At 45.0% G+C, this 22,500-nt stretch overlaps 1 protein-coding gene across 1 annotated transcript in view; it reads right to left on the bottom strand.

The window, feature by feature from the left end:
* The window catches only part of syndig1l (synapse differentiation inducing 1-like), a 96,749-nt gene extending 79,411 nt beyond the window's left edge, over positions 1-17,338 (bottom strand). Inside the window, exon 1 of the mRNA XM_021601071.3 lies at positions 16,438-17,338. The gene's annotated coding sequence lies outside the window, so the exon portion shown is untranslated. The remainder of the gene's footprint in view (positions 1-16,437) is intronic.
* Positions 17,339-22,500: the final 5,162 nt, after the last annotated feature.

Genomic DNA, 22,500 nt, shown 5'->3' with positions numbered 1-22,500 from the left:
CATCCCCCTAAACAAGATCTGGTGCAACCAATTACCTTCAGAAGTCACATAATTTGTTAAATAAAGTCCACCTGTGTGCAATCTAATTGTCACATGATCTGTCACATGATCTCAGTATATATGCTCCTGTTCTGAAAGGCCCCAGAGTCTGCAACACCACTAAGCAAGGGGCACCACCAAGCAAGCGGCACCATGAAGACCAAGGAGCTCTCCAAACAGGTCAGGGACAAAGTTGTGGAGAAGTACAGATCAGGGTTGGGTTATAAAATATATCAGAAACTTTGAACATCCCACAGAGCACTATTACATCCATTATTAAAAAATGGAAAGAATATGGCACCACAACAAACCTACCAAGAGAGGGCCGCCCACCAAAACTCATGGACCAGGCAAGGAGGGCATTAATCAGAGAGGCAACAAAGAGACCAAAGATAACCCTGAAGGAGCTGCAAAGCTCCACACAGAGATTGGAGTATCTGTCCGTAGGACCACCGTACAAGCCAAAGAGCTGGGCTTTACGGATGAGTGGCCAGACAAAAGCCATTGCTTAAACAAAAAAAATAAACAAACACTTTAGGTGTTCACCAAAAGGTATGTGGGAGACTCCCCAAACATTTGGAAGAAGATACTCTGGACAGATGAGACTAAAATTGAGCTTTTTGGCCATCAAGGATAACGCTATGTCTGGCGCAAACCCAACACCTCTCATCACCCCGAGAACATAATCCCAACATTGAGGCATGGTGGTGGCAGCATCATGCTGTGGGGATGTTTTTCATCGGCAGGGACTGGGAATCTGGTCAGAAATTAAGGAATGATGGATAGCGCTAAATGCTAGGAAATTCTTGAGGGAAACCTGTTTCAGTCTTCCAGAGATTTGAGACTGGGACGGAGGTTCACCTTCCAGCAGGACACTGACCCTAAGCATACTGCTAAAGCAACACGAGTGGATTAAGGGGAAACATTTACATGTCTTGGAATGGCCTTGTCAAAGCCCAGACCTAAATCCAATTGAGATTCTGTGGTATGACTTAAAGATTGCTGTACATCGGAACCCATCCAACTTGGATGGAGCTGGATCAGTTTTGCATTGAAGAATGGCCAAACATTCCAATGACTAGATGTGCCAAGCTTATAGAGACATACCCCAAGAGACATTCAGCTGTAATTGCTGCAAAAGGTGGCTCTACAGAGTATTGACTTTGGGGGGTGAATAGTTATGCATGCTCAAGTTTTCTGTTTTTTGTCTTATTTCTCAAAGTGGTAGGCATGTTGTGTAAGTCAAATGATACAAACCCTAAAAATCTATTTTAATTCCAAGTTGTAAGGCAACAAAATAGGAAAAATGCCAAGGGGGTGAATTATTTCGCAAGCCACTGTATATGTGTGTGTATGTGTGTGTACATGTGTGCATATATGTGTGTGTATAAGTGAATATGTGTGTGTGTATATACTGTATATATATATATATATATATATATATACATATGTATATATATATATAACATGTGTGTGTGTATACATGTGTTTATATATGTGTGAGTGAGCGAGCGAGTGAGCGAGCGAGCGAGTGTGTATGTGTGTGAGAGAGTGTGTGTGCACCTCCCTCCCCACAGATGTCGATGCTCTCATCCTTGAGGCTTGTTTGGATGAATGAATGGATGATGAATGGATGGTGAATGGATGATGAATGGATGATGAATGGATAGTGAATGGATGGATTAATGGATGATGAATGGATGGTGAATGGATGAATGTATGGATGGATGCTATCACTTACTTGACATACCAGTACACCCCTGGACAGCACGCTAGTCAGGACCATACCCCCAATCTGTCTCCTTAATTAAAGGTGCCCACTAGAGGGCAACACTGCCCCTATTTATAGGTAATTCCTGCACTAGAGCAGAAATGCTTGTTTAAGGTCCACCTCCGAAGAATGACTGTCATGATATGGGGGAACTTGGGGAAGGTTAGTGTTAGGACATAGACAAACACACTATCCATGAAACACTTCCATACTCCTTCCACACTCCATCCACACTCCATCCACACTCCATCCCCCAGAGGACAGCAGGTGCTGAGCCTGGTGGATAAGCACATTATGGTGCTGCCAATTAGGGTGATCGTCAGTTGTTGTCGCGACTTGCGAGTCCTGAGGGTGCTGAGTGGTTTGGTGGCCACGAGACCTTACGTTTGTTTTTGTATCTTTAGTTTAGGCGTGCCTGTTCGTTGTTGTTCTTTTTGTATCTATTTGTTTCCATCACCATCTGAATATATTAATCCTCTTGGTTTCCCAAAGGAGTCAAGACAGAGCTGTCCCTGGACCTAAGGTAAGGTTGCTGTCTCCCTGCACACTTTTATTCAGGTTACATACCAGTTAACTAGGCCTAAGACCGCTAGACTGCTAACCTTATCTAGCTAACGTGCTAACCTTATCTAGCTTTCATGCTCACCTTATCTAGCTTTCATGCTCACCTTATCTAGCTTTCATGCTCACCTTATCTAGCTTTCATGCTCACCTTATCTAGCTTTCATGCTAACCTTATCTAGCTTTCATGCTTACCTTATCTACCTTTCATGCTCACCTTATCTAGCTTTCATGCTCACCTTATCTAGCTTTCATGCTAACCTTATCTAGCTTTCATGCTTACCTTATCTACCTTTCATGCTCACCTTATCTAGCTTTCATGCTCACCTTATCTAGCTTTCATGCTCACCTTATCTAGCTTTCATGCTCACCTTATCTAGCTTTCATGCTAACCTTATCTTGCTTTCATGCTTACCTTATCTACCTTTCATGCTCACCTTATCTAGCTTTCATGCTCACCTTATCTAGCTTTCATGCTAACCTTATCTAGCTTTCATGCTTACCTTATCTACCTTTCATGCTAACCTTATCTAGCTTTCATGCTAACCTTATCTAGCTTTCATGCTAACCTTATCTAGCTTTCATGCTCACCTTATCTAGCTTTCATGCTCACCTTATCTAGCTTTCATGCTTACCTTATCTACCTTTCATGCTAACCTTATCTAGCTTTCATGCTAACCTTATCTAGCTTTCATGTTAACCTTATCTAGCTTTCATGCTTACCTTATCTACCTTTCATGCTCACCTTATCTAGCTTTCATGCTCACCTTATCTACCTTTCATGCTCACCTTATCTAGCTTTCATGCTTACCTTATCTAGCTTTCATGCTAACCTTATCTACCTTTCATGCTAACCTTATCTAGCTTTCATGCTAACCTTATCTAGCTAGCTAATGTTATCTGTTGTTGCTGGGTTTTCCTTAACTACACCATATTCATAAGGTGGCTGGTTCTGGTTCTGGAGCTGGATTTCATAAGCATTTAGTGAAATCTTCGCCTCAGACAAAAAACAGTAAACTTTGACATTGCCATCTATTGTTATATCCAAAGTTTTGGCACCTTCCATAAAATACATGCATTTTTCTACATCATAATGGTCACAGGGCAACCTTTGGTTCAAAGATCGAAATAAATTAATTAGGCACTAATCTATGTATTTCACATGACTGGGAATACAGATATGCATCTCTTGGTCACAGATACTAAAAAAAAAAGTAGTGGCGTGGATCAGAAAACTAGTAACTACCTGGTGTGACCCCCTTTTACCTCATGCGGTTTGACACATCTCCTTCGCATAGAGTTGATCAGGCTGTTGATTGTAACCTGTGGAATGTTATCCCACTCCTCTCCTAATGGTGGTGCAAAGTTGCTGAATAGTGGCGGGTTATGGAACACGCTGTCGTACACGTAGATCCAGAGCATCCCAAACATGCTCAATGGGTGACATGTCTGGTAAGTATACAGGCCATGAAACTATGTTTGCAACGTTGACATCAGCAAACCGCTCACCCACACGACGCCATACACTCTGTCTGCCATCTGCCGGGTACAGTTGAGACTGGGATTCATCCATGAAGTGCACACTTCTCCAGCGTACCAGTGGCCATTGTCGGTTACGACGCTAAAAACTGCAGTCAGGCCAAGACCCTGGTGAGGAACAATGAGCACGCAGATGAGCTTCCCTGAGACGCTTCCTGACAGTTTGTGCAGAAATTCTTCGTTTGTGCAAACCCTGGGCTGGCGTAGTTACACGTGGCCTGTGGTTGTGAGGCTGTTTGGACGTACTGCTAAATTCTCTAAAATAATGTTGGAGGTGGCTTATGGTAGAGATATAAACATTACTCTCTCTGGCTACAACTCTGGTCAATTGGCAAAGGAGAAATGCTCACTAACAGGAATGTAAACACATACAGTACCAGTCAAAAGTTTGTACACACCTACTCATTGCTTTTGTGGAGCGATAGGTAACGATGCTTCGTGGGAGGCAGTTGTTGATGCGTCCTGAGGGTCCCTGGTTCGAGCCCAGGTTGGGGTTGAGGAGAGGGATGGAAGCCATACTGATACATTTTTTTATAATGCATTGTGTCGTGGAGCTGCTCTCCACTTTCGGGAAGATCAAGTTTTGAAATCAGTGGAATTAGAGTATGAGAACTAAAAAGATGGAGAAAACACCTGTCTTCAGATTACATCTTCAAACTAAGGGGACCTCAGATTGCAGCCCAAATAAATGCTAAGTAACAGACACATCAATTGTTCAGTAGAGACCGCGTGAATCAGGCCTACATGGTTTTGAATTGCTGCAAATAAACCACTATTAATCTTGGTGACTGGGGGGCAGTATTGAGTAGCTTGGATGAATAAGGTGCCCAGAGTAAACTGCCTGCTACTCTGTCCCAGATGCTAATATATGCATATTATTAGTAGTATTGGATAGAACACACTCTGAAGTTTCTAAAACTGTTTGAATTATGTCTGTGAGTATAATAGAACTCATATGGCAGGCAAATACCTGAGACAAATCCAACCAGGAAGTGGGAAATCTGAGGTGTGCAAAGAGTGTGCAAAGCTGTCATCAAGGCAAATGGTGGATACTTTGAATCATTTCAAATAATAAATATATTTTGATATGTTTAACACGATTTTGGTTACTACATGATTCCATATGTGTTATTTCATAGTTTTGATGTCCTCACTATTATTCTACAATGTAGAAAACTCAAAAAATAAAGAAAAACCTTTGAATGAGTAGGTGTGTGTCCAAACTTTTGAATGGTACTGTATGTTTGTTCAGTATAGATAAACCGGTTCCTTGAATTTTATATCACGTGAGCCTGTTCATTACAGGATAGACACTTGTGGTTTCTAGCTGCACCAATCAAAGCAGTGAAGCAAGACTTGGTAGAGGTTAAAACCGTTCATCTTTGGGTGACGGTGGGAGCAGGGTAGCAAAATGTAATCAATATCACGCAAATATAACATTTATGTTACACGTTTTTTTTTATTTTTATACAGAGTAAATCAAAAATAAGTGAACATTTACAAAAGACCCAATGAATTGTTAATTTTCTGGTAAAAAATGTGAGGTGCAAAAACATGGTATTTTAACTTGTATTTGAACTTGCTCCATGGCTCAACTACAGCCGAAAGCTGTTAGGTTCAGCTCAGTCATGGCTTGTGAAGAGGGAATAACTTTGCAGGTGTTTCTGATGAATAAACAATGCCATGCTGGTGGGTGGTAACCTTCAAATAAACCCCAACCCTGAAAAGAAACATAGACTGAAAAGTATTAGAACATCATATCGTATGTATCCCATAACTACCATGTATCCCATAACTACCATGTATCCCATTACTACCATGTATCCAATAACTACCATGTATCCCATAACTACCATGTATCCCATAACTACCATGTATCCCATTACTACCATGTATCCAATAACTACCATGTATCCAATAACTACCATGTATCCCATAACTACCATGTATCCAATAACTACCATGTATCCCATAACTACCATGTATCCAATAACTACCATGTATCCCATAACTACTATGTATCCCATAACTACCATGTTACAAATGTATCCCATAACTACCATGTATCCCATAACTACCATGTATCCCATAACTACCATGTATCCCATAACTACCATGTTACAAATGTATCCCATAACTACCACGTTATACATGTATCCCATAAACTACCATGTATCCCATAACTACCATGTATCCCATAACTACCATGTTATACATGTATCCCATAAACTACCACGTTATACATGTATCCCATAAACTACCATGTATCCCATAACTACCATGTTATACATGTATCCCATAAACTAGCATGTATCTGCCATAGACATTCAGTACTAGATGAATAAGTAAAGGAATCTGGGGCAGGTCTGGCCTGCTTGGCTGGTTGTCACCGTGGGATGACCACCTAAAGAGAAGATTGATTATGTATCCAGTGACCTTCTAAACCCTGACGTTTTATCCATGCCTCATTCACCACAGCCTGGGAACACTATCAGGGGACCACACAGCTCACTATCCCTCATTGTTACGTCAGTCTTTAGGTTTTCAGTCCGAAGTGGTTCTCTATTAATCACCCCCCGTCTCTCTCTCCTACCTCTCTCTCTCTCCTACCTATCTCTCTCTCTCCTACCTCTCTCTCTCTCTCTCTCCTACCTCTCTCTCTCTCTCTCTCTCTCTCTCTCCTACCACTCTCTCTCTCCTACCTCTCTCTCTCTCTCTTTCTCCTACCTCTCTCTCTCTCCTACCTCTCTCTTTCTCCCACCTCTCTCTTTTTCCTACCTCTCTCTCCTACCTCTCTTTCTCCTACCTCTACCTCTCCTACCTCTCTCTCCCTCTCTCCTACCTCTCTCTCCCTCTCTCCTACCTCTCTCTCCCTCTCTCTCTCTCCTACCTCTCTCTCTCCTACCTCTCTCTCCCTCTCTCCTACCTCTCTCTCCCTCTCTCTCTCTCCTACCTCTCTCTCTCCTACCTCTCTCTCTCTCTCCTACCTCTCTCTCCCCTACCTCTCTTTCTCCCCTACCTCTCTCTCTCTCTCTCCTACCTACCTCTCTCTCTCTCTCCTTCCTCTCTCTCTCTCTCTCCCACCTCTCACTCTCCCACCTCTGTCTCTCTCTCTCACCTCTCTCTCTCTTACCTCTCTCTCTCTCTTCCCTCCCTCCCTCTCGCTCTCTATTACCTCTCTCTCTCCTAACTCTCTCTCTCCTACCTCCCTCTCTCTCCTACCTCCCTCTACTACTTCTCTCTCTCTCACCTACCTCTCTCTCTCTCCTACCTCCCACCTCTCACTTTCTCTCCTACCTCTCTCTCCCCACCTCCCTCTCTCCAATATCTCTCTCTCCCACCTCTCACTCTCGCTCCTACCTCCCTCTCTCCTATCTCTCTCCCACCTCTCACTCTCGCTCCTACCTCCCTCTCTCCTACCTCCCTCTCTCACCTCTCTCTCTCCCTCCCACCTCTCACTCTCTCTCCTACCTCTCTCTCTCCCACCTCTCACTCTCTCTCCTACCTCTGTCTCTCTCATACCTCCCTCTCTCACCTCACTCTCTCTCCTACCTCCCTTCATCTCTCTCCTACCTCCCTCTCCTACTTCTCTCTCTCTCCCACCTCTCACTCTCTCGCCTACCTCTCTCTCTCCTACCTTTCTCTCTCTCCTACCTCTCTCTTTCTCCCCTGCCTCTCTCTCTCTCCTACCTACCCCTCTCTCCCTCCTACCTCTCTCTCTCTCTCCTACCTCTCTCTCTCTCCTACCTCTCTCTTTCCTACCTCTCTCTCTCTCCTACCTCTCTCTCTCACCTCTCTCTCTCCTCCCTCCCTCCCTCCCTCTCGCTCTCTCTTACCTCTCTCTCTCTCTCCTAACTCTCTCTCTCCTACCTCTCTCTCTCTCTCTCCTACCTCCCTCTCTCTCCTACCTCCCTCTAGTACTTCTCTCTCTCCCACCTACCTCTCTCTCTCTCCTACCTCCCTCGCTCTCCTACCTCTCACTCTCTCTCCTACCTCTCTCTCCCCCACTTCCCTCTCTCCAACATCTCTCTCTCCCACCTCTCACTCTCTCTCTTACCTCCCTCTCTCTCCTACCTCTCTCTCTCACCTCTCTCTCTCTCACCTCTCTCTCTCTCTCTCACCTCTCTCTCTCTCCCACCTCCCACTCTCTCTCATACCTCCCTTCATCTCTCTCATACCTCCCTCTCTCTCCTACCACCCTCTCCTACCTCTCTCCCACCTCTCACTCTCTCTCCTACATCTCTCTCTCTCCCACATCTCTCTCTCTCTCCTACCTCCCTCTCTCTCCCACCTCCCTCTCTCTCCTACATCCCTCTCTCTCTTCTACCTCTCACTCTCTCTCCTACCTCTCACTCTCTCACCTACCTCTCACTCTCTCACCTACCTCTCACTCTCTCCCACCTTTCTCCCTCTCCCACCTCTCTCTCTCCCACCTCTCTCTCCTACCTCCCTCTCTCTCCTACCTCCCTCTCTCTCCTACCTCCCTCTCTCTCCTACCTCTCTCTCTCTCCTACCTCTCTCTCTCTCTCCCACCTCTCTCCCTCTCTCTCTCTACTCCTTCCCCTCCCTCCTCTCTCCCTCTCTTTTTCGCTTCTTTCTCATTCTCATTCTCATTTTCTCTCTCCTTCCACCCACTCACTCTTCATTGCCTCCACTGGCTTCCACATAGTCCCCCCCCCCCCCCCCCCCATGAATAAACCAGCAAGCCTGTGGTCCCAGGAAGCACTGGGGCATGGATGAACACAGCACTCACCTCAGGGGTCCATGCTGGATTAGCTTTGTGTTGCCATGCTGGCCGTCATAATGACACCGTTGTTTCAACTCATTCCTTCCTGTTTGGCGCTACGCTACATGCCGCTCCACACTCACGTCATGGAGGGTAACAATTGGCCACAGACAATGCACCTCGATACTGGATACTATTGGTTGGATAAGCTTTATCTCGCCCTGCTGGTGTTGTTACTCCCCATTCCTTCCTGTTTCTGCTGTTGTTGTTACTCCCCATTCCTTCCTGATTCTGCTGGTGTTGTTACTCCCCATTCCTTCCTGTTTCTGTTGGTGTTGTTACTCCCCATTCCTTCCTGTTTCTGCTGGTGTTGTTACTCCCCATTCCTTCCTGTTTCTGCTGGTGTTGTTACTCCCCATTCCTTCCTGTCTGACTGACACTACCTTCAAAAAAAAGGTGCTATCTAGAACCTAAAGTTCTTCGGGCTGTCCTCATAGGTGAACCCTTTAAAGAACCCTTTTTTGTTCAAGTTAGAACCCTTTTTGGTTCCATGTAGAACCCTTTCCACAGAGCGATCTATATGGAACCAAAAAGGGTTCACCTATGAGGATAGCCCGAAGAACTTTAGGTTCAAGTTAGAACCCTTTTGGTTCCATGTAGAACCCTTTCCACAGAGCGATCTATATGGAAACAAAAAGGGTTCTACCTGGAACCAAAAAGGGTTCTCCAATGGGAGGAGTGCCAGTTCGACCCAACCAAGAGACAGAAGAAGCTGGTCTGAATAAGTTAAAGCTCTTCGTGGTTCCCCTTTCAGACGGTGATGACGCTGAATGCTATTCTGCACATATTGAACATCAATGAATGATCATGACTAACTCACTCTTCCATTCCAATCTGTTCCTAAATAGAAAAGCCAACTGGCTGGCACATCACCACGCTTGTGGTCTTGTCTGGAAGCCGCTGGTAGACTAATCTACGTCCCAATTGGCACCCTATTTCCTATGTAGTGCACCGCACCCTTCACCCAACTCAGCTCCATCCATTCATCCATCAGCCAGCCTCCCTTCACACAACTCCACTCCATTCATGTGTGCCTAACCCATAAACCTCAGTTTCCACGTCCTGCCTGTCTGGCTCCATGATAAAGCGTATGGGTTTTAGGCTGTTGTGCTGTCCCAAACTGATTCTACACACATCGCTGGGAGGTAATAGCATGGAGATAAAGATGATGTAGATGGCTAGATCTGTAACACACGCACACACACACACACACACACACACACACACGCAAGCTGATGTAGATGACTAGATCTGTAACAGACACACACACACAAACGCACACACACGCAAGCTGATGTAGATGGCTAGATCTGTAACAGACACACACACACACACACACACACACACACAAGCTGATGTAGATGTCTAGATTTGTAACAGACAGCACTGAGTATGAATGGGTTTTACAGTAATAAACGTATCACTGAGTATGAATGGGTTTTACAGTAATAGACATATCACTGAGTATGAAAGGGTTTTACAGTAATAGATAGCACTGAGTATGAATGGGTTTCACAGTAATAGACATCACTGTGTATGAATGGGTTTTACAGTAATAGACAGCACTGAGTATGAATGGGTTTCACAGTAATAGACATCACTGTGTATGAATGGGTTTTACAGTAATAGACAGCACTGAGTATGAATGGGTTTTACAGTAATAGACAGCACTGAGTATGAATGGGTTTTACAGTAATAGACATATCACCGAGTATGAATGGGTTTTACAGTAATAGATAGCACTGTGTATGAATGGGTTTTACAGTAATAAACATATCACTGAGTATGAATGGGTTTTACCGTAATAGACATATCACTGAGTATGAATGGGTTTTACAGTAATAGACATATCACTGAGTATGAATGGGTTTTACAGTAATAGACAGCACTGTGTATGAATGGATTTTACAGTAATAGACAGCACTGTGTATGAATGTGTTTTACAGTAATAGACAGCATTGTGTATGAGTGGGTTTTACAGTAATAGACAGCACTGTGTACGAATGGGTTTTACAGTAATAGACAGCACTGTGTATGAATGGGTTTTACAGTAATAGACAGCACTGTGTATGAATGGATTTTACAGTAATATACAGCACTGAGTATGAATGGGTTTTACAGTAATAGACAGCACTGTGTATGAGTGGGTTTTACAGTAATAGACAGCACTGAGTATGAATGGGTTTTACAGTAATAGACAGCCCTGTGTATCAGTGGGTTTTACAGTAATCAAGTATAATCACATAGCTGCAGTGACAGCTGACTTGTTGGATTTTCATTTCTGCTCTTACAGCATTCATATACATTCATATACATTCATTTTCATTCGGCTTTTATTTTTGGCTGACCTTTTATTTATTGACATTTTGTCAATAAAGCTCATGAATGTACCTGTTTTATGTCAAATTGTTTTGTGTTTCCCTTGTATCCCTGGGTTGTCCTGAAAATAAAACGATAAACCACTTCATCTTGGGCCTAAATATAAGAGCTGGACATTCAGATAAATGAAAATGCAGATTTTTTTTTGCTGGGGTCTCGGGACTGATAAGGTTGAAGACTGCTGTAGTCCTACAGTATGATCCAATCTCTTAACACACTCAGATGTGGATAATGGAATTGGTAACATGTAGATGGATCCTTTTAGGAACTACTATAGTCATCAAAGGAAACACTGCCAACACAGAGTCATAATCCACTAGAATTGAATCCTTTTCTAATGATGTTATCAGGAGCCATCATCACTGATAGCCTTGCTCTCTCATCTTCCTGTACAGCACACACACACACGCACACACACACAAACACACACACACACACACACACACACACACACACACACACACACAGGCATGTGTCTCATACACACACACGGCAATGCGTCACACACACACGTGTGAATGATTTAAACGGGAGGAGTGTGTGTGTGTGTGTGTGTGTTTGTCCATCCCTCTGCATGTGTGTAGCCACAAGGTTGTTCCAGGGCTGTTGCAGAGTGCCCAGTATGTGTGGACATGCTTTCATTGGCCATTGATTACAGTTCCCCTGGTGATAACAGGGAGAAGAGACTCCATTATCCAGATCAACACTACACTGTCTGAAAGACAGGGAGAAGAGACTCCATTATCCAGATCAACACTACACCCTCTGAAAGACAGGGAGAAGAGACTCCATTATCCAGATCAACACTACACCCTCTGAAAGAGGGAGAAGAGTCTCCATTATCCAGATCAACACTACACCCTCTGAAAGACAGGGAGAAGAGACTCCATTATCCAGATCAACACTACACCCTCTGAAAGACAGGGAGAAGAGACTCCATTATCCAGATCAACACTACACCCTCTGAAAGACAGGGAAAAGAGACTCCATTATCCAGATCAACACTACACCCTCTGAAAGACAGGGAGAAGAGACTCCATTATCCAGATCAACACTACACCCTCTGAAAGACAGGGAGGAGGAACTCCATTATCCAGATCAACACTACACCCTCTGAAAGACAGGGAGGAGGAACTCCATTATCCAGATCAACACTACACCCTCTGAAAGACAGGGAGAAGAGACTCCATTATCCAGATCAACACTACACCCTCTGAAAGACAGGGAGGAGGAACTCCATTATCCAGATCAACACTACACCCTCTGAAAGACAGGGAGGAGGAACTCCATTATCCAGATCAACACTACACCCTCTGAAAGACAGGGAGAAGAGACTCCATTATCCAGATCAACACTACACCCTCTGAAAGACAGGGAGAAGAGACTCCATTATCCAGATCAACACTACACCCTCTGAAAGACAGGGAGAAGAGACTCCATTATCCAGATCAACACTACACCCTCTGAAAGACAGGGAGAAGAGACTCCATTATCCAGATCAACACTACACCCTCTGAAAGACAGGGAGGAGGAACTCCATTATCCAGATCAACACTACACCCTCTGAAAGACAGGGAGAAGAGACTCCATTATCCAGATCAACACTACACCCTCTGAAAGACAGGGAGGAGGAACTCCATTATCCAGATCAACACTACACCCTCTGAAAGACAGGGAGGAGGAACTCCATTATCCAGATCAACACTACACCCTCTGAAAGACAGGGAGGAGGAACTCCATTATCCAGATCAACACTACACCCTCTGAAAGACAGGGAGGAGGAACTCCATTATCCAGATCAACACTACACCCTCTGAAAGACAGGGAGAAGAGACTCCATTATCCAGATCAACACTACACCCTCTGAAAGACAGGGAGAAGAGACTCCATTATCCAGATCAACACTACACCCTCTGAAAGACAGGGAGAAGAGACTCCATTATCCAGATCAACACTACACCCTCTGAAAGACAGGGAGGAGGAACTCCATTATCCAGATCAACACTACACCCTCTGAAAGACAGGGAGAAGAGACTCCATTATCCAGATCAACACTACACCCTCTGAAAGACAGGGAGGAGGAACTCCATTATCCAGATCAACACTACACCCTCTGAAAGACAGGGAGGAGGAACTCCATTATCCAGATCAACACCACACCCTCTGAAAGACAGGGAGGAGGAACTCCATTATCCAGATCAACACTACACCCTCTGAAATGTCTGACTCTAGGCATACAGCCAAAACTACACTTTATTCCCTAAAGATGTAGGATCTGAATTTGAGACAGTTTGCTAAAGGAGGGCAAATAAAGTTCATTTTGAATTATTTTTAAACCCTGTCCCTTTTTCCACATGTTGTTACGTTACAGCCTTAGATAAAAAAAAAAATTTCCATCAACAATCTAAACACAATATCAAATCATTACAAAACAAAAACAGGTATTTAGAATTTTTTGCAAATGTTTTACAAATAAAAAACAGAAAAACCTTATTAACATAAGTATGCAGTACCTTCGCTATGAGACTCAACATTTAGTTCAGATGCATCCTGTTTCCACTGATCATCCTTGAGATGTTTCTACAACTTGTGGTCATTTCAATTGATCGGGCATGATTTGGAAAGGCACACACCTGTCTATATAAGGTCCCACAGTTGACAGTGCATCTCAGAGCAAAAAGAAAAGCCATGAGGTTAAATGAATTGCCCGTAGAGCGTCGAGACAGGATTGTGTTGAGGCACAGACCTAGGAAAGAATACCCCAAAAATAGTGCAGCATTGAAGGACCCCAAGAACACGGTGGCCTCCATCATTCTTAAATGGAAGAAGTTTGGAACCACCTAGACTGTTCCTAAAGCTGGCCACCCAGCCAAACTGAGCAATCAGGGGAGAAGGGCCTTGGTCCTTTAATCACTGTTAGACTAAGGCTGTAACATAAGACAGAAATGTGGAAAAAGTAAATGGGTCTGAATACTTTCCAAATGCACAGTAATCCTTCGGCAACAGGAGATAGGAATTATTATGCGGAAAAAAAAATTCCAAGGATTTTTCATTAGGGTAAATGAAGTCTGACATTTTAAAGTGGAAATTACAAACTTTAGAAACCTTTTTTTACCTTGGATACACTACAAGTTTGTATTTCCTGCTGTGCAGCAAAAATTTGCCGCAAAAAAAAGAGTGATCAAATTAAGATCCTACATCTTAATGGGTTAAATGAGTTGGATGCGTATGTTCTGAGACATTTCCTCCTCTATACTGTTAGAAAAACTATTTTATAACTAAATCCTTCTGGGTGGGAATTATTCGGATATTCAGCTCTGTTTTGGACTGAGAAAACCTCCCTCCTATCTCTGGGATGGATGTTTCTGTTGTTGACTGCTGCTGTTCCTTTTAACACGCACGCACGCACGCACGCACGCATGCACGCACGCACACACGCACACACGCACACACGCACACACACACACACACACACACACACACACTGTATAGTAGTGCTGTTATCCTTCCATTCTCTGTTATTAGCCCAGAGAGGAGGAATGCATTTCAGTGGTGTGTGTGTGTGTGACAGCATTCTACACCATTAAAAAACTAATTCAAATTGAAATATCTATTACAATTAGGCTAAAACTAATTGAATATGTCATTGCACTTTATGGCAGTGAGATGTGGGGTCCACTTGCAAAACAAGATTTCATCAAATGGGACAAACATTCAATTGAAACGCTGCATGCAGAGTTCTGGAAGATTCTTCTACATGTCCAGAGGAAAACTACAAACAATGCATGCAGGGCAGAATTAAGCCAACATCCACTAATAACAAAAACTCAATGAGCAATTCAGTTTTGGAAACATCTAAAATACAGTGACCCCCTCTAATATAATTACCAAGAAATTCAATACCAAGAACTGAGCAAAGAAGAGTCACTTCATCCAGCTGGTCCTGGGGCTGAATTCACAAACCTGTTCTACTAACACACTGAAGCCTCAGTCCCCTCATCCAGCTGGTCCTGGCTCTGAGTTCACTAACCTGTTCAACTAATACACTGATGCCTCAGGAACCTCATCCAGCTCGTCCCAGGGCTGAGTTCACAAACCTGTTCTACTAACACACTGAAGCCTCAGTCCCCTCATCCAGCTGGTCCTGGGGCTGAGTTCACAAACATGTTCTACTAACACACTGAAGCCTCAGGACCCTCATCCAGCTGATCCTGGGGCTGAGTTCACAAACCTGTTCTACTAACACACTGAAGCCTCAGTCCCCTCATCCAGCTGGTCCTGGGGCTGAGTTCACAAACCTGTTCTAGTAACACACTGAAGCCTCAGGACCCTCATCCAGCTGGTCCTGGGGCTGAGTTCACAAACCTGTTCTAGTAACACACTGCCTCAGGACCAGAACATCCAATCAATCAGAATAAACCAAATTACAACACAGTCAAAACAAAACTACATTCCTTGTATTGAAACACAAACACAAAGCTAAAAGCAGTGCTATCTGGCCCTAAATCAACAGTACACGGTGGCAAACTATTTGACCACGGTTACTGATCAAAACCTTAGAAAAACCTTGACAAAGTACAGGCTCAGTGAGCACAGCCTTGCCATTGAGAAGGGTAGACACAGGAAAACCTGGCTCCCTGTAGAGGAAAGGCTGTGCAACCACTGCACCACAGCAGAACCTGTGACAGAGCTGCATTTCCTGACACAGTGTAAAACAATTAGAGAGTGGCATATGTGCACACCCGTTTCTATTTCAGGTATCCATGTGTCGGCTTATGAAGATGAATGTTGTGTAGACATGAGTTTGTCACTCACCTCTCAAACCACCTGAGACGACTAAACACATTCCAAAGTAACTCTGTGTTTCACAATCCTATAAACCAAAGTGATTAAACGGTCCTTATCTAATGCAGTAATACAATACATTACAATGCACTGATGGGGTAGACAATTGCACAACACTTGGCAGCATGTAGACTTGAAAAAGCACGGAGACAAAGCGCGCGCGGGAGCATCCTGTAAACCAATATCTTTATCGGAGCCGTTCCGCCACCAACACACAGGCACATCATAACCTATGTGCAATGCGTGTGCTGTCAATTGGTTTACCTAAAAAAGCAACAGTAAAATCCGAAAATTTAACATAAACTATAGTCTTAAATGTCGATTTGAGTTGATAATGTACATTTAGGCAGTTGATAAATGTTCTCGTAAATCAAAAAGCACTCAGTTCACTCCGCGCTAAGACATGTTGCACTTACTGCAGGCTGTGACTTGTGAACACAAAAATCCCATGCAATGTTGTTGTACGCGTAAAGAACTGACTTGTTCACATGGTAAAATAATATCTAAAATACAATACCTTACATGCGAATTCCTGACAATCCAAACGTAATTTGACATGTACAGCCACTTGCTTGTGTTTCTGTAGGCATCATTGTGGGTTGATGTGAGCTCAGCGATAGTCCTAGTTCTTCTCTTTGAAAAGGATTCATCTGATGTGATCGCGTCCGTTAAGGAGTCCGTTATTTCACTGCGATCTCTCCAATGAGAGACACGACGTGGTGGTTGATATGAAATAAGAAGAAGTGTGCACCAAACCACTTGGATTTTAGTTTTTTTAGTTCGACACGAGTCTCTACTTCTCTGTTCTGATCGGCAGGGTTGCCTTTACAAACTAAAGTATTTTTTTTTTATGTTCAGAAAGACAATTTCAGAGGATGTTTATTTATTTTATTTATATTCATCCCAAAATACTGTATGTATTGTTGTCTTTCTTTTTCCAAATTAGACAGTCCAGTTTGCGAACTCTTCAGTGAAATCCCATCAGACAGGTGTCTCTTCAGATTAATGTGTTTATTGTTTTGCTGTGAAGTGCAGTACCAGTTCCACCAAGCCTTATTGCAACAGCATTCTCCCACTGTCTGCACTGTATGTGGGTGTTCGCCCGGCATCCACACATGTTCAGCCAGTACACCCCGGAGAGGTTATTGCGAGTCTGGTATAGCAGGTTACAACTGCAACCTGCCAACACCTTCGTTAAATGAAGAAGATTCTTCTCCCGTGGCGGTTATCGTTAGAACGAGGGAAGGAACCCACAGCACAGGTTTTATTTCTGGAGTCAAACGATGTGACTCGTGTTGCAACCTACAACCTTGTACAGTGAGCGGCAAAAAAACATGTTTGAAAGGTAGCGAGGTTTCCATTCAATTGGAGACAGGTTTTCATGCGAATTATTCTACATCCGCATAAAGAAAGAATGCGCATTTTCCCACCAGCGGTGTTTATACCAAACGGATTTGCGTGATGACGTAGGGCACACAAAATGTACTTTTTCGCTTAAATGTGCATGTACTTAATACAAATCTAAAGTTCAACGTCATTTATTGAATTTAACTGATAGTTTTGTCACAAAAACTGTTGAGTTATAAAGCATGTGTGCCTATTCTGGTCTTGGCATGTGCGCTCTAGCCAACAGCTAAACAGAAACAGCGTGGGTAGGCTGTACAGGTAGGCTCGTCTACATGTTGAGATTATAATGGAAAAGAGCGAGACTATTTTTATTTATCAAACGGCAGTCAAGCATAATTTGTCATGTCACCAGAATAAGACACTCAATATTTATTGGAAGGTCCCTGTGAAGTTCATAATAACTTATTTGATATGTAGCCTAATAAACTGCATGGTTTCCCGAGTCGTAGTAGGAGGACCACACGATATATAATCGCATTTGAGTATAAATGCGTTTCCACCACCATTTCTCTCATAATTCATTTTACTGACACGAAAAAAGATCCCACCCTGTCCAACAAACAAAGTATCTGTCTGGCATTTCTACAATTTTACCAAAACGACCTGTTTCCATCACAGCTGCCCTTTATTATGTTTAAATGCAGTATTACTTTACTCCATAAAGAACTGTGGGCGGAAACGTGCTTTAGTGGGATGGACATTCTCAGCGTCGCGCACTGCTGCTGTGCGTGCTCGTGGCGGTTTGGAGAGATAAATGAAACCGGGTTGCAAAGATTATAGAATTGTAAAGATTTGTCAATGGTACCGTGACACATTTTAAATTACTAAAAAAAAATGTATTAACATGTCCTCATTTCACCCACACAGTTTCATTAAAACATATGAGAGTAGACATAAACGGTTGTGGTGGTCATTCCGGAAATAGAACTCTTAGTATTTTAGTGGCTGGGATTTCAAAGAAACAACGCATGGGTTTGTTCTCGTTTGAAATTCGTTTCAATGTATCCCCAGATATTATGTACTATTCAAAGGTTTTGTTTGGTTAAAGTCAATATGAAAGGCAGACATAGACCTGGGTTCAAATATTATTTATAATATCTCAATGACTTTCACATACATTCGAATGAAGTATTCATATCTATCTGTCTGTCTCTCTAAAATAGTTATTTGAAAATCCTCTTAAATACAATTTGGTCGAAAAAAAAAGTTTCTTCCCAAATAACCATTAAAATACTCAAATGAAAGTGCTTATTTTGGGCTGTGTATTTGAAAATACCCAAATACATAGAAAAATATATTTTAAGTGTCAAATACTCAAATATACATGTATTTGAATCCTGGTCTGCTTGTTTACCCAGCTCATAGGGGTATCTTCTCCTTTCATGACTCTTTCTTTCTTTCCTTCTTTCTGGATAGACTTCTCCTCGGGCTACTTCCAGGGATTCTCCCAGTGTGTTTTCTGCGCCTGAGATGGTTAACAAACAGAGCTCCTATAGAGAGGAGCCTTTCTCCTTTCAGGCTTCTACAGGCGTCCTTCTTCCTGCTACTTTACAGTTTTTTCTCAATCGCTTTGGCTCAATTCTCGAAAGGGAACTTTTTTTTTCTTCTTCAAAACAAAAAGTTCAAATCTCTGAACAAGGAGTTTCTTTTTCACCCCAGATTTGAATTTCTTCTTCATTTTAAGCAAATTGCACATGTTTTGGCACATGTTTGCAAAAGAGTAAGTACAATTATCTACAATTTGCACAATAACTACATGTACATGGCTGATCAAAACAGCGGAGTTGATTCTCAGTGAATGTATCTTCACAACATTCTTTCATCGTGTGAGCCGTCACATGCAACATGATCCATTCAATTATCAAAATCAATCAGACATACATTAATATTCCATAAATATCTACGGCATGGAATGGTGGTCTGCTAAATGGGTTAATTACCTGCCAGGTGACGTAGTAATGAAATAGGAATCACAATCTTACTAATCAACCAATCAAGTTTGGAAGCATATATATGGAGCTTGCCCATATCACAATCACTACCATTTATGAACATGGAGGAACATCACAACCCTGAACAGCAGCTACACGCTGGTGGAGGAGAAATAAGAAGATGTGTAAGACTGGTGGTGGTGATGGTGGTGGTGGTGGTGGTGGTGATGGTTATGGTGATGGTGGTGATGGTGATGGTGGTGATGGTGATGGTGGTGGGTGGTGATGGTGGTGGTGGAGGTGGTGATGGTGGTGGTGGTGATGGTGGTTATGGTGATGATGGTGATGGTGGTGATGGTGGTGGTGGCGGTGGTGGTGATGGGTGGTGGTGTGGTGGTGTGGTGTTGGTGGTGATGTTGGTGGTGATGTTGGTGGTGGTGTGGTGGTGGTGATGGTGATGGTGGTGGTGTTGGTGGTGATATTGGTGGTGGTGTGGTGGTGGGTGGTGGTGATGTTGGTGGTGGTGTGGTGGTGGTGGGTGGTGATGATGGTGGTGGTGGTGATGGTGATGGTGGTGGTGTGGTGTTGGTGGTGATGGTGGTGGTGGTGGTGATGGTGATGGTAATGATGGTAATGATGGTGGTGGTTATGGTGGTGGTGGTGGGTGGTGATGGTGGTGGTGATGGTTATGGTGATGTGGTGGGTGGTGATGGTTATGTTGGTGGTGGTGGTGGTGGGTGGTGATGGTGGTGGTGGTGATGGTGGTGATGGTGGTGGGTGGTGATGGTGGTGGAGATGGTGGTGATGGTGATGGTTATGGTGATGGTTATGGTGGTGGTGGGTGGTGATGGCGGTGGTGGGTGGTGATGGCGATGGTGGTGGTGGTGATGGTGGGTGGTGATGGTGGGTGGTGATGGTGGTGGAGATGGTGGTGATGGTTATGGTGATGGTGGTGGTGATGGTTATGGTGGTGGTGGTGGGTGGTGATGGTGGTGGTGGTGGTGATGGGTGGTGGTGATGGTGGTGGTGGTGGTGGTGGTGGTGATGATGGTGGTGGTGGTGATGGTGGTGGTGTGGTGTTGGTGGTGATGTTGGTGGTGGTGTGGTGGTGGGTGGTGATGTTGGTGGTGGTGTGGTGGTGGTGGGTGGTGGTGATGGTGGTGGTTATGGTGGTGGTGGTGGTGATGGTGGTGGTGGTGATGGTGGTGGTGGTGATGGTGGTGGTGGTGATGGTGATGGTGGTGGTGGTGGTGATGGTGGTGGTGGTGATGTTGGTGGTGGTGTGGTGGTGGTGGTGGTGATGGTGATGGTGGTGGTGTGGTGTTGGTGATGGTGATGGTTATGGTGGTGGTGGTGATGGTGGTGGTGGTGGTGGGTGGTGATGGTGGTGGTGGTGATGGTGGTGGTGGTGGGTGGTGGTGGTGGGTGGTGATGGTGGTGGTGGTGGTGGTGGTGGGTGGTGGTGTGGTGGTGTGGTGTTGGTGGTGATGTTGGTGGTGATGTTGGTGGTGGTGTGGTGGTGGTGATGGTGATGGTGGTGGTGTTGGTGGTGATATTGGTGGTGGTGTGGTGGTGGGTGGTGGTGATGTTGGTGGTGGTGTGGTGGTGGTGGGTGGTGATGATGGTGGTGGTGGTGATGGTGATGGTGGTGGTGTGGTGTTGGTGGTGATGTTGGTGGTGGTGTGGTGGTGGGTGGTGGTGATGTTGGTGGTGGTGTGGTGGTGGTGGTGATGGTGGTGGTTATGGTGGTGGTGGTAGTGATGGTGGTGGTGGTGATGGTGGTGGTGGTGATGGTGGTGGTGGTGATGGTGGTGGTGGTGATGGTGATGGTGGTGGTGGTGGTGATGGTGGTGGTGATGTTGGTGGTGGTGTGGTGGTGGTGGTGGTGATGGTGGTGGTGTGGTGTTGGTGATGGTGGTGGTGATGGTGGTGGTGGTGATGGTGGTGGTGGTGGTGGGTGGTGATGGTGGTGGTGGTGATGGTGGTGATGGTGGTGGGTGGTGATGGTGGTGGTGGTAGGTGGTGGTGGTGGGTGGTGATGGTGGTGGTGGTGGTGGTGGTGGTGGGTGGTGGTGTGGTGGTGTGGTGTTGGTGGTGATGTTGGTGGTGGTGTGGTGGTGGTGGTGGTGATGGTGATGGTGGTGGTGTTGGTGGTGATATTGGTGGTGGTGTGGTGGTGGGTGGTGGTGATGTTGGTGGTGGTGTGGTGGTGGTGGGTGGTGATGGTGGTGATGGTGGTGGTTATGGTGATGGCGGTGGTGATGGTGGTGGTGATGGTGGTGGCGGTGGTGATGGTAGTGATGATGGTGTTGGTGATGATGGTGGTGGTGGTGATGGTGGTGATGGTGATGGTGGTGGTGTGGTGGTGTGGTGGTGGTGGTGGTGATGGTGATGGTGGTGGTGGTGTGGTGTTGGTGATGGTGATGGTGGTGATGGTAGTGGTGGTGATGGTGGTGGTGGGTGGTGATGGTGGTGGTTGGTGGGTGGTGGTGGTGGGTGGTGGTGGTGGGTGGTGATGGTGGGGATGGTGGGTGGTGATGGTGGTGTGATGGTGGTGATGGTGATGGCGATGATGGTGGTGGTGGTGGTGGTGGGTGGTGTTGGTGGTGGTGGTGATGGTGGTGATGGTGGTGGGTGGTGATGGTGGGGGTGGTGGGTGGTGATGGTGTTGTTGATGGTGGTGATGGTGATGGCGATGATGGTGGTGGTGGTGGTGATGGTGGGTGGTGTTGGTGGGTGGTGATGGTGGGTGTGATAGTCATGATGATGGTGGGTGGTGAAATATGGTGGTGGTGGTAGTGATGGTGGTGGTGGTGATGGTGGTGGTGGTGATGGTGGTGGTGGTGATGGTGGTGGTGGTGATGGTGATGGTGGTGGTGGTGGTGATGGTGGTGGTGATGTTGGTGGTGGTGTGGTGGTGGTGGTGGTGATGGTGATGGTGGTGGTGTGGTGTTGGTGATGGTGGTGGTGATGGTGGTGGTGGTGATGGTGGTGGTGGTGGTGGGTGGTGATGGTGGTGGTGGTGATGGTGGTGATGGTGGTGGGTGGTGATGGTGGTGGTGGTAGGTGGTGGTGGTGGGTGGTGATGGTGGTGGTGGTGGTGGTGGTGGTGGGTGGTGGTGTGGTGGTGTGGTGTTGGTGGTGATGTTGGTGGTGGTGTGGTGGTGGTGGTGGTGATGGTGATGGTGGTGGTGTTGGTGGTGATATTGGTGGTGGTGTGGTGGTGGGTGGTGGTGATGTTG

This window comes from Oncorhynchus mykiss, chromosome 4 (genome assembly GCF_057628025.1).
Source record: "Oncorhynchus mykiss isolate SJ-2025 chromosome 4, ASM5762802v1, whole genome shotgun sequence".
Classification (NCBI taxonomy): domain Eukaryota; kingdom Metazoa; phylum Chordata; class Actinopteri; order Salmoniformes; family Salmonidae; genus Oncorhynchus; species Oncorhynchus mykiss.
Note: the sequence above shows the minus strand (reverse complement) of the source record. Positions and strands in the feature narration are given on the sequence as shown.